Here is a 5470-nt window from a genome sequence, read left to right on the forward strand (position 1 = left end):
GCACTTTAAGTTTAGCAAATTTAGAAACAAGTTCCTCCAAGTCAATGCTGTGAGCAATGTCATGTTCTGTTGACAAGGTAGATAGCTCAACAAGTCTTTGTTGCAACATTGATGTTCGCATGTATGTTTTTATCAACTTGAGCTTCGAGAAGCTTCGCTCACCACTGGCCACAGAAACTGGGAGGGTCAAGAGGATGCGAAGAGCAATAACTGTGTTAGGGACACTATCTGTCAGCTTATTTTCCCATATGAAGTTCAATACATCTTGCGGAGATGAACTCCTCTGGACTCGTCTTGCAATACCTTGCAATTCACTGCACAGTCAAAGGCATCAATATCTTTGGATTCACCATGTTGCAAAGCTTTCTCCAGATTCAAGCAATGTTCCATAATTTGCTTTGGTGTTTTATTTTGCAAACATCATATATGAAGCCAAATACTGAACTAATTTGCTGCATCAATGTGAATCTTTCTTCAACTGAATGTATTGCTGTGTCAATGACTGCAAAGTAAAAGTTCACTTTGAATTTTCCTTTCGGATCATAAATAGGTTCGTCATCTGCTTCATATGTGAACTGCTTCCTCTTCTTTCTAATACGGATTGGATCTGTTTCAAAAAGTGCCGGTACATCCAACTCCTCCGCAAGTTCACCTGCATCTACCAATGTTTTCTCAAAGGCTGCGTCACTTCTGCAGCCCACAAGAAACTTCTTGGTTTCTCCAAGTTGATTAATGGCATCACATATATCAAATTCTATTGCCTGAAGTTGTTTGCTAGTTATGTTGATCTCAAACAATATGTCATACCACAAAACAAGAGAAACAAGAAACTTGAAACTAGAAATGGCTTTTGTAAGAGCCCTTTGCATCAACTCGTGATGTATTGCCAGATGATCCTGTCAGAGTAGTGTCTTCATAGATGTCTACCAGAGCATCATAGATGTCACCAAGCTGATAGCGAAGAGGTTTCAAGGCATCAATTCGACTTTCCCATCTTGTTTCACTCAATGGTTTAACTGTGAGATTAGATACGTGGTGTGTTAGAACTTCCCAGCGATGTGTAGAAGCTGAGAAATACACATACACACGTTGAACTAATTCAAAGAAGGTAGTTGCCTCCAAGCAACACTTTGCAGCATCATTAACAACCAAATTCAATGAATGTGCACTGCAAGGAACGAAAAAGGCTCGTGGATTAATATCCACAATTCTTCGCTGGACACCATTTTCTTTCCCTTTCATATTGCTCCCATTGTCGTAGCCTTGACCACGCAAGTTTTCTATAGGCAGTGACATCTAACTGGTGAAGAATAGTTTCTGTCATACCAGCTCCAGTTGTCTCCGTAAGCGACACAAATCCCAAGAAGTGTTCCTTTAAGCATACTGATTCAGTCTCATTCTCAGTCTCTAAAGTAAGCCTATCCACAAAGCGAATGATCATGGTCATTTGTTCAACGTGGCCTGCATCTGGTGTACAATCTAGAATGATTGAAAAGTATTTTGCAGCACGAGCAGATGCTAGGATTTTTTGTTTGATGGCATTGGATAGAAGCTGAATAAGCTCATTCTGTATGTCTTTCCCTAGGTAATGTACATGCATCTGCTGGTCCTTAATCCTGCGAAGATGCTCATCCATAAGTGGGTCAAACGAAGATAGATATTCGACAAATTTGAGGAAATTCCCATTACCAGAAGTGTGCAGTTTTTCATGTGTTCCCCGAAAGGCCAGGTTTTGCACACCAAGAACTCTGACCAAAGCAGTCAGACGTTTTAGTATTTGCAGCCAATACTTTTCTTCTTGCTTAATCAAGCGCAAATGTTCTTCATCAATTGTTCTCTTGTATTTCAATCGCAGTTCAAGTTCCTTCCATGTCTGAACATTCATCAAATGTTCACTGCTTTTCTCGTGCCGTGAAAGAATTGCAGACATGTTTTTCCAATCCCTTGAGCCTTTTTCAGATAGAGATGATATGCCAATAGTACTACTGCTAAACAACTTGCAGCAGAAGCAAAAGACAGAATCACTTGATGTGGAATACTGCAGCCATTGACGGTGCATTTCTTCTCCATTAACAAGTCTATGTTTGTAATGAATTGTCGAGAATTTTCTTTGCTTACTATCTTTGGGAAAATCGAACTGCTGAACTTGTTCTGGCCCATGTTCCACCAGAATTTGTCGGACTTGATCATCACATTTGGCCCAAGTAGCAGGATCATTAAAGCTCAAATTCAAACGAGTGACATTTTCACTTTCACAGTCTTCCAAGTTTTGATCCTCGCGTGTCTCATTTGATTCGTCTTCAATATTCAGATTATGTTCTTCAAACTCTTCTTCAGCTTGTGAAACTCCCACCTCCACCTCTGCTTGATCCTTTGACATTGAACTACCTTCATCTTTGGCCAGTGGATGGAGATATTTCAGAAATGAACCTTCTTGCTTTCTTTCTTCTTTTTGCTTATCAGCCTTCCGCTTACGAGATTGTGCCCCAGACCCTTTTTTTTTATCTGCCATAAGGCTGCATCAACTGTAAACGAAAAAAAATGAAATTGTATTCCTATTAGTCCTTTTTCTTGTTCACTATTAAAAGTAAAGGCTAGAGAATGCATGTCACTTACTATAATTAACTATTTGAATTTCATCAACTGTTTGACGTAAATATTGATTAAAAGATCAAGATGACTTTCCCTTAAAATTAAGCAATGTTGATTGTAATCAGAAATACAGCTTTTTTAGTCACGTATATGTCCTTCCTTCATATCAAAATCTGACTGGGAGTGCTGCGGAACCCATTCTGCCTAACTAGGCATGCACCTCCAAATGATTAAAAACATCAAATGGTACAAACTCAATTTGAATGAAAAATTCCATTTTCTAACTAAATAGGTCACACACACTCAAATGGTTGCCAAGTGCTCTCTGTGGTGGTATGTTCATCTGCTCTAAATGCCTACTAACTTCTCTGTGAAAATAATCTTTGACTTTGATCCAATGAAAGCAGGATGGAAAAGCTCCCCCCCCAGAAGACCTAAGACATGATGGCTGGATGACATAAACAGACACCTGTCCCTCACAGGCACTACCTCATAACATGCCAATTGTGCTCAGGACAGAACATCATAGTGGAATATTATGTATTCAGTGGTCTCTACACTGGCCAAACAACAGCACAACTAACCTAATCAGTCCATCCAACTTTTTTGACTGCTTCTTGGGCACCGATGAGGGGTAATGGTGCCAGACTGAGCCCGGTGATGGGTGCAGTACAAGTCTACAAAGTGAGGCAAGGTGCTGGGCCTAGAGTCCTGCTGAGACTGCTGTCCTGCACCAAGTGGAGCACAGCCTCCATGAGGAGAGAACTCAAACAAATATCACGCTCCTTCTGCATGATTCCCCCAAGCACTTCTTCAGGCAGCTGCTATGGGGGTCACTCACAGGCTTAGGCCTGCCTGTTGCAGGCAAAACACAGCAGCAGGGCTTAAAACTCAGACAGGCTGCCCAGAGGATTCAGGGGGCCTTGGGCAAAGCAAAATTGGGGGCCCCTTCCATAAAACATTTGCAATACTATAGTAACATGTATTAGGAAATGTAAAAAATAACTAGTGAAATACATTCAAAAATTAACTTGTAATAATTTGAAAATACACTAAATACATTATTTAAAAACATTAAAAGCTGTAATGGTCAGACGATGGGTGATTGTGATGGTTGGTACCAATGGGCTGTCACTGCCTGGGGGTGGTGCTGCTGTTGCCCAGGGCTGGGTGGGGAGCTGGGCTCTGGGTTCAGAGGTGCCCAGCTCACAGGGGCTGGGCTCAGGGCTGTGGGGGGGATGGGGTCAAGGGAGGTGCCTGGGGGCACTGGGGCAGCTCAGCTCTGCAGGCTGCTGTTCTCTCCAGCCGCCCACACACAAGGGGAGCAGGAGCAGGGACCAGCCAAGGACCAAGGGGGCAGGAGCACAGGCGCCTGAGGCCGAGCTGTGGGGAAGCACTTGCTTACCTTGCCCAGCATGTGAGCGTCAGGGTCCTCTTTCTTCCTCCACTCCACCAGACCACCGCTGAGGCTCTTTTCTTCTCCGTGCCCCTCACTGGGGCTGATGTGGAGGCTGAGCCAGGGGGCAACCGCTGCTTTCCTCCAGAAGCCCTTGTGTCGTGCCGTCGCAGGGCTCCTACCACGTGCCCTAAGCAGAGCTGCACAGCTCTGTCCAGCTGCCGGCGTCGCCGCTGGCAATGAGAAAAATTGCATAGGCTGGAGCCCCTGCTCTGGGAGGGAAAGGGATTCTGATTTCTGAGCCTCTGCTGGTAGCCCAGGGATTCCCCTGGGTCACCATGCTGCCGGCAGCCCGAACCTCTGGGCAGTCGCGGCGGCGCCCTGACCCAGGGGACCCCCTGGACTGCTGGCTGCCACGGCGGCACGCTGACCCAGGGGATACTCTGGGCTGCCGGCTGCCGCCTGCAGCTCAGACTCCCTCTCTGTCCCAGAAGCAGCGGCTGTTCAACCATTTAAAAAAAATTGGGGGGCACTTTTTGGCACCCCCAAATCTCAGCTCCCTAGGCAACCGCCTAGTCCGCTTAAATGGTTGCACCGGCCCTGCTTGCAAGATGACACAAACAGCCCTTTCAGTCTTGAGTCTCCCCAATCTGTCCTCCCTGCATTTTTAATTACCAGAAACTCAGACTATTCCTCTGTGGTTCATCATCCCTAAAGGTGTAAAACCACCTTCCCAGTTACCAGCTCACTTTGGCATTGTGAGGGGTGTTTACTCCACATATGCCCTGGAAAGGTTAATGCAGACTGGAAGGGAGCTAATTAACCTGACAGACCACAGCTGAGGGGAAGCAAGTGGTTAAGTAATCCTCTGACAGAGTGAGGGAGTCCAGCTGAGGAGGAAGTAGCTGACTGTGGCTATAAAGGAAACTGGCATCAAGGGGGCAAGGGTGCTGGGAAAGTCTGTAGTTCTCCCCAGTGAGATGGGAGGTGTGTTTGGGTCTGCAGAAACATATAGCTTCAGATACTCTCTGGGAGGTAGGAGTTAGGAAGCTGGCAACCCCAGGAGAAGGGAATGCTAGATGGTAAGGAAATGGCTCAGGGAGAGATAGTAAGGTTGAGGAGGGAACAGACCTTGGTTGCCAGCTAGAGGGTCCCTGGGTTCACCTGCCAGCCACTAAGGGGATGGCACCATGAGGCAGTGAATGGAAGAGCCTAAGTTTTCTGGAGAGAGACTCTGATACCCTGGAAGGAGAAAATGTATATACTGTAATCAGCTGGCCAGAGGACTGTGTCATGAAGAGGTGACAGCAGCTTGTGGAGTGAGAGGAGCTGCAGAGACAGATGTGGAGAGAAAGTGTGCAGCTGTGGGAAGGGGTGTTGACCTTGTGCCACTTCTCCCTCAGAATGGCCCGGAGGAGGTGCCATTCTAGTGGTGAGTAGAGCACCTTGTCACAGGCATATGCACTCCATACGCTTTGCTCA

The 5470-nt window shown here is 45.9% G+C and overlaps 1 pseudogene; it reads right to left on the reverse strand.

Annotated features, from left to right (window-relative positions):
• Positions 1 to 327: 327 nt before the first annotated feature.
• On the reverse strand, positions 328 to 2520 carry LOC127049404 (uncharacterized; annotated as a pseudogene).
• Between the last annotated feature and the right edge of the window lie 2950 nt (positions 2521 to 5470).

This window comes from Gopherus flavomarginatus, chromosome 4, assembly GCF_025201925.1.
Source record: "Gopherus flavomarginatus isolate rGopFla2 chromosome 4, rGopFla2.mat.asm, whole genome shotgun sequence".
In the NCBI taxonomy this organism is placed as follows: Eukaryota; Metazoa; Chordata; order Testudines; family Testudinidae; genus Gopherus; species Gopherus flavomarginatus.